This window comes from Frieseomelitta varia, unplaced genomic scaffold, assembly GCF_011392965.1.
Source record: "Frieseomelitta varia isolate USP_RPSP 00005682 unplaced genomic scaffold, Fvar_1.2 scaffold_410, whole genome shotgun sequence".
Taxonomy (NCBI): Eukaryota; Metazoa; Arthropoda; class Insecta; order Hymenoptera; family Apidae; genus Frieseomelitta; species Frieseomelitta varia.
Genome location: NW_025110158.1, coordinates 215,795 through 224,200, shown reverse-complemented (window position 1 = coordinate 224,200; position 8,406 = coordinate 215,795).

Genomic DNA, 8,406 nt, shown 5'->3' with positions numbered 1-8,406 from the left:
TCCGGTGACCCAGACAGGAAGGATTATACTTTTAAATACCGGCTGAGGGAAAATCCCATGCCTTCGTCGTGGAACATCCTCGTCGTCAGGATTCTCTGTCATGTAAATGTCGCCTATCTGGCAAATCTTTTCAAGTACATTTTATCAAGTTAAATAAATCCTTTCGGATTCATGAGCCGTGTATCCCTTTATCGTTGGGAAACGAAACTCTCTCAAAGTCGAAGCGTTCTTTCTTGCAACGAAGTTTCCTCCAATTTCCGTCAGCCCCAGTTGCTTCTTCCATCATTCTATTTTCATTTTGTTAAGCGGTTCGACAAGTGATTCGGAAATTCAGACTCAGCTCAGGCTCAACGAGACACGGGGATTTGAATTTTTTGAGAGTTTGAGAGACGAGAATATGGAAATATTTGGAGACACGGAAATTGAAGAAAAAGTAATTGGAATCTTTGACATCCGAATGTTTCGTATCTTTTTTTCATATAATTTAATCAGAAAATATTATTAGAATATATATTATTAGAATAATATTATTAGAATATATAGAGAATATAATATTCAATTCTGATTGAGAATTTTTGGCGCTGCAAAATTTAAGAACTGAAAGTTTTGAAAAATTGTAGTCATTCAGTCTGAAAGTCTCGCAGTTTCAATACCGTCAAATTTGGCGATTGAAAATTTCAGACACTACAGAAGAAATTTAAGAGAACATTTGCAAATTCCAAATTCAAGAAACGCGAATCTTCCAGTGATTTCAAAATAAAAAAATTTGAAGATCAATGATTCTAATATTCAAGGGCCCTGCGAATTTATAATCTTGAATATTAGAACTTAGTCAAAAATCAGAAAATCTCTGACGAATTATGGCCAGCTATATTCGGAAATATTCGAACGTATTTCCGAGCGGAATCGTTCAACGTTTTCAACAACTCGCGGAAAACTACGTGAGAAATACGCGGGGGAAGTAGAAACGGTCCGCTATCAGCCAGACATCATTTACATTTACTTTGCCGTACGTTTCTACGCGTGCGTAGCTTTAAAGAGCGCTTCAGGCAAAAGTTGTTAGAATTAACGAGAGCTTCAAAACCGCGTGCGAATTTAATGACAACTCAATCCCGTATTCTTCCTGCCTTTCACATTGTCTTTCAACGAAATGTGAAATCCTTTGACGTAAAGTTCCACTGAGTGGGATTATATTAACACGGTTAATAAATTATTCAAACGGCCGGCTCGCCGTTCTGTTTCCATCAACCGCGATAGAAAAAAAAGTATATCGAGGCAGAGGAACTCGATGAAATGAAAATTTTCGCGAGAGACTTTATTTCCGTGTAATTTTCCAAGACAAAGTGAAATTAAAGTATCTCTTCCCGTCGTAATTCGTCGCGTTGTGAAATTACGAATTTTTATAATTCGTTACAATTCTTTATACATCTCGTGTTAAATTGTTTGTTGTAATTTTCGTAATAAAATTGTCATATTATGCGTACAGAAGTAACGAAACGGAATTAGAATATTCTGCTTTATCGTTTCAATATACAATATATAAATACATTTCTCTCCTAGAAATATAATATTATATTGATATATAAATTAATTTAAATTTTTAAATTTAAATATAAACTTAGATAATATTGTATAATTTTATCATTTCTGGGAAAGAGACGTAATATTTGCATATTACACATTAAAATATATCTATGCATTAAGTATATTTATCTATCTGTGCAATTAGACTTGTCGTCTGTTCACATTCGTTCTCTGCAACCTTTCCAACCTTTCGTTTCTCCAAGAAGTCACGTCGAAGTTTTCCAAGGACTCTCCTCTGCGTTCCTCATTCCGTTTGATTTCAGACGGCTGCCTCAATAATGCAACGCGGAACGCGTAGTAAAATTCAGCGAGACGTAGCACGACCATTCTAGAAATCGATGTCAAACGCTTGGTAGGTTGTAAAACGTGCAACATCCTGGACAAAATGCAAAATATTTGCAAGTAAATCGCCACGGGTGCAACTGCCACGCGATCTTCTTTTATAGGGGCATGCTAAGTAATCAGGTTCCCCGATATATACGAAAGTATTCGAGTATACGAGTACCCATGGACTATACACATTGTGTAATCTAGTTGGAAGGAAACGTGCAGACAATAAACGCGTTATGTCCTCTGCCATTGAAAATACCGAGAACTTCGACGTTCCCGGGAAACGTCGTTTTTAGAACTCGCCGTATCTGTATCTTGGATTCTGAAACGATGCTTCTCTCGTTTCGTTACATATCTACTGGGAATGTGGTTGGAGATGTGAAATTTTCAAATAAATTCAGACGTTTTCCTTCCAGCTCTTAGGATTCTGAATTTTCAAAACACGAAGATACGAGAGTCGAGGTATTTTCAGAGATTCCAACATTTGAATTGTCGAGTTTCCAAATGTATCGTTCGAGCCCTAATATTCAAACTTTATTCGGAAGTCCAAATTTCCGTAGTACTGAAATACTAAAATTGCGAAACTTTCAGATTTCGAAGATTCCAAATTGAATTCCCAAGTGTTCAAATGTTCAAGTCTCAAACTCTCCACTGTTATACAAACCGCGAATTTTCGAAATACAAAAATATCCAAATTCCTCTGTCGCACTTTCGCACTTCCCTCCAAAAAAAAAAAAAAAAGAAAAAGGAGAAAGAGAGAAAGGAACACAAATTGACAGAGCATAAACGAAAACATTCGACAATGTTTATTCGTGGAACGATGGAGAGAGAAACAAAAGATCGACGATCGATCGCGTGAAAAACGACAGGCGAACGCGGCCGACCGCTTTCGTTTCATCCGTATCTGCGACCGAGAGAGCCAGGAAATTACGAATTCTACCGGAGATCTCGCAAACATCCGGAGATCCACGCTCGTGATATTAATACATAACCCGGCGATGGTCCGCTGCATGTATAATTTCATTTCGACCGTTCATCGTCGTGATTCCGCGGGCTAGTGTTGCCATTTAGGCCACGGTTTCCATGAGGGTTTTAGCTTACGTTTTTTTCTTTTTTTCTTTTTTTGGTGACTCTGAAAGGAAGCAATTTTCTGGAAAGTTTCGGGCGTCGGAAGTAGGAAGGTTAAAACAGGGATGAGAACTGGCGATCTATACACGTAATATCGTTCGAGATGGCTTTCACGGGGCCTTCGACGCTTTGTGCTGGTTTAGCGTGGTTTTGTTCTTTGTATTATTTCGTAACGCGGTTTAAATATACTTGAAATATTTCGATATATATATAATGTTTTGGTAAATACATCTCAATTTTATATTTCGACGATATATATATATATATTAATTTGGCGATACATCTCGATAGAATAAATAGCCGGAATAATTTTCTCTCGATAATTCTTCGATCATTTTCTCAAACATTCGTCGAACCTCTCATCTCCAGCTTCGAGCTTCAATTTTCACCCTCTGATGAATTTTTCTATTTTTTTTTTTTTTTTCTCTTTTTTTGGCTGAAAACGTGAAACGTCGAAGCGATTGAATATTTCTGAGCACAATGTCAGGGTAATGTAATATTCAACTATTCGTCCCCTAGTGAACATCAATTCTATTTCTTCTTTTTCGTTTCTTTCGTTTTCTTCGACAACACGCGAGCGTTTTTCTCACGTTTCGTTTTGAAACAACGACGCTTTCAGAGAAATTCAATTACAGAGGGAACGGCTCGATGGTGCTTCGGTCACTGTTTCATCTCCTTCCTCTTTTTCATTTTGCTTCACCGGGTCAAGCTGCCTGGCTAGTTGTTTCTTCCACATAAACTCGCGGAGAGAATCAGAATCTTGGCGAACGAAACAACCGAGTTGAACGGAAATCGATTTACGCACATTTAAGCATCGATTTCCTTCCGAAATTTATGTAGCAGACTCCGCGAAACTCGAGCAACGTGTCAAATTGACTGATATTAATATAATCGACTAACTGAGACTCGTTTAAACAATAAACACGGTCATTTATATGATTATATTATATTAAAGTATATTATTATAGTTATAGCTTATAGCTATATATTATAGTTAAATAATTACATAATTATATATTGTATAAAAAATGTTATATAAAATTTATATTATATTATATTACATTAAAATTTACATTATCGTTATATTAAAAGTATACCTATTCGCAGGGAACACGTTAATGGAAAGTTAATGGAATTTTCAGTCATCTATCGGTAAACTTTTTTCTTTTTAAGTAAAAAGATCTTTCATGCGAGCTTTCAGCCGTATTACACGTAATGGCATTTTCTCGCCGAATAAATACAAGGGAATTCTTTCTCGTAGAAACGCGCCGACCATGTTAATCAATCAGTTCTCCGCTAACCTCGTTCGAAATTGTCATTACACCTTCGTTCAAGTTCTTGAGACGTCGTGTTTCATTTGGAATCTCCTTTCTCACAATCCTCTTTGTTCATTTTACTCTTCTGCGAGGAGTTAATTAAATTCATTCGAAAGGAGAAGCAGAAGACTTGAATTTTCACTTATAATTCACTTATGCTTGTATTATTACTCCACAAATTATTCGTGATTTCATAATAAATTGAGAAATTAAATGTCATTAAATGTAATTAAATTATAATTACAGTAAAAAGATATTATATTATAATTATATTATATTATATTACATTACATTACATTACATTACATTACATTGTATTATATTATATTATAATGATTAACCATTATTAGATAATATATTATATTATTAATAATATATTATAATTTTATTATAATATATAATATTATTAATATATTATATATTAAAATATAATTATATTATATTATTATAATATAATTATAATTACAATAAAAATATGTTATATTAATATATTATATCATAACATATGTATTTAATAATGCTTTTATACATATATATAATCACCATTAATCATTATTAGATATATATTTTCCTCGTAACTAGTCTCTGCATATATCGAAGTCTCTTCAAGCGCATCAAAAGTCCCCTGAAAGCCGGATCAATTGGAAATGCAGGAATTCGCAGGCCACGGCGCAGAATCAATTCAATTATTATAATTAAGGAGTCCATTTTATTAATTGGAAAAGCCTCGTACAACGGCGCCAATTAATTAAAACGTGACGCTCGCAAACGCGGCAATGAAATTACAGGATCAAGGGAGATGATTCTTAATCCTTGGGATGTAGAAGACTGGATGAATCTTCTACTGAAGATGGTCGTTTCTTGCAACGATCGTCCCTATTCTTCCTTTTCTTCTTCTTTTTTTGCTCTTTTTCTTCTTACCCTTTGCTTCTCTTATGCTTTGCTTCGCTGCTCGAGGTAAACGAGGACGACGTGGTATCATTGCTGGCCGGTGTCCAATTACATTTGGGATTACAGGACAAATGTCCACATTTTCGGGCGGTGTGTTCTACGAAAGATCAGAGTGATAGATGTCCAACGTCGTGTGAACATTTTGGAAATGTCTCGCTTCGCTCGGTTTTCTTGTTACTTTTGCCTTTCGAAGAGTTGCGGGAATTTGCGGCGAAAGTGTCGACGAAAATCCGTAAAATCGTGGGAAATTCCAACGAAAGGTTGAAGAGCGAACACTTAAATGAAAATGCACGACACTTCGATCGAATTTCATCGAATTGGCTGAAATTGATCCGTGAAAGTTGATGAGAACCTACGGAAATCTAAGAAACTTGATGGAAATCTGTAAAATGCAATCGTGCAACTGTAGAGATATGAAAAATGTTGTCAAAATGAAATTCAGGGAAAGTTTATAAAATTCCAGAAAAGTTCTTGAGATTCTATAAGAAATTGAAAATTTTTACTAACATTGATCGTTCTTTCGTAGCTTCTCTTTAAGTTTATGAAATCTCATTATGCTAGTGGGGAGGTTTGACAAAATTTAGCGAAAGTTTACAAAATTCTGAAAATCCCGAAAACTCTGAAAATTCCAATATCTGTAAAACTCAGTTTTCACCCAGTTCCTTTCAATTTACGAAATTCAATCGTTTCTAATAAAAATTCAGTGGTGATCTAGAAATCGTGGAAATAAAATTCCACGAAAATTCTGAAAATCCCCACCACTTTCTTCGTGGTATCTTTTGATTGAATGAAATTATTCCAGAGTAAGGAAGCGAGACAGTGTTGAAGAAAGCGTCATTACCCGGAGAGGACAGAGGAGTTGAACTACGCACTTTGCTCTCGCGTAAAAGTTCGTCATTTCTTTTCTTTTTCACGTCTTTAAAAGAGGCAGAGAAAGAAAGAGAAAGAGGAAAATCCGTGAAACGAAACGTAAAGGATAAAAGCACGGTCTGCAGGGATAATCCCTTGCCACGTATAAGATCGACAGTGCGTTAACCAAGAAATATTGCACAATTCGTCGACGTTGGATTCTTCTTTATCGGCCGGGATTGAAATTCGTCGATTCCATTTTCATATCCATTTTTTAATTATTCGAAGAACATATTACGGAATAAAACCGTTGACTTCAGGTTTCCCTCCGTGTTGAAGGAAAATTTAATTCAATTCGATTGGATGCTTTTCGTTCTCCGTTTTTCTTTAGAAATGTTGTTGCAAAGCCTTGTCAGTCTCAGATTTTTCCTTCGGCGTTGAAGGTAACTTGTGATTTTTTTTTTTTTTCCAAAGAACTCGAAAAGTGAAACAATTTTTTCGCGATAAGGGAGAAAGAAACAGTTTCTTTGCTTCGGATCTCGTTCGGTGTGTTTATTCCTTATGGACGGGCGGGGAAAAAAAGAAATTAAGAAGTTCAGATTGATTTTTATTAAATAACCAGGATCTAGCGAGAGATCCTCTCGAGGTTGGCAACCAATCTGTCGTTGTTTTCCTTTCATTCCGCCGGGAAAATTGGATTGGGAAGCTCTGTAGCCGCGATCAGAAGGCGGATCATCGGTTGACTCATACTACGTGCCGGATTCTTTTTTTTTTTTTTTTCAGTAATTGAAACGCCAATAACCACGTTATCCTCGTCTAATCTACCGGCAGATTGTTCTGAAATCTATCTCCGTAGATCGCGTGACTTTTCATCGACTCGCTCCCATTCCTCTTCCAAAATTTCACACGCTCTCGAAACTTTCACGCCGAAAGTGGTGCAAATAACAAACTAGAAACAGAATCACATCGATCGAAGACTGAATGTAAATTAATCTATTAATCAGTGTAACGAAATATATTAATAAAATTCCAAAGTCACGTGATCTGAGAGGACAGAGGTGAGTTCGTAATTTGGGTGAAAAAAACTGGAAAATTGGAATACTGTGAACTCGTGCAGAATTATTGGAAAGCTGGACGTGCGAAAAGTCTTGAAATTTACTTTAGCCTCGCCTCTGTGGAGATGCCTTGCGAGATGGGAAGAAAATTCTGGAAACTGGAGAGAATTCGGCGAAAGTGGAGAATGTTTTCGTTTTCGTGTTTTATCAAGTTTTGACCGTCTGGTTGACGACGTTGCCGCACACGGCTGTGCATCTGCATTGGCGGGGAGCGTGGGAGACGCGAGTGAAAGGGTTGCGCCGCGTATGCGTGCTTGAAAACGTGAAACGCAGAGACCGTGGCCCCTTCCATTCGAGGCTGATTAAACGCGGCTGTATTCCCCCTCTGTCGAATTCTCCCGATGCATATAAATCGCGATTCCACCGAACGATTTTCCACAAACGATACGTGTATAAATGTGTGTTCTCGTATTTTTCAACAGTTCAAGTACGACAGATCCCCAATCCCGGATTATAATGTTGCACGTGCAAAACACGAAAATTTAATCCACGCATTTTTCCGTTGCAAAACGCACGCGTGATATAAATTTCTATCCAGCAAGACGTGAATTAAATATAAAATGTCGTGGCGACGTAATTTTGTTCACGGCGAACTACTAATTAAATTTAAAATAGGTTAATTAAAATTGGTTGCGTTCAACTAGAGTATAAAATGAAATGTAGCGCGTAAGTTTTTTTTTTTTTTTTTTTTTTTTTTTTTATAGTGAAAAACACTGTCGCTAAAGAGACACGAGAAGATGAAAGTTATAAAAATTACGGCAAATGAGATTAGAGGCGAATCAAAATTAGCTCTCCAGTCTTTCACTGAAAGTGGAACGAAATTAGAATTAAGCTTCGAATGGGGGATAATAAAGATTAATATAATAAATATTAATATAATTGCAGTTGCGGCGAGAAGGAATTGCCAGTCGTAGAATGAAAAAATTAAAATTAAAGTGAAACATGTATATATATTTCAAGTGGAAAGGTAGTATTAATGAAACTGAAACTAGGTTGGACTAGACTGAAAACGAAATTACTATAATGGAGAACGCATATCAAAATTCGAAATCTGACCGTTAGAAGCAAGACGAGAGAACCAACATTAGCATGAACACATTCTGTCTATCTTGTCACTTAGTCATTTCTTTCCT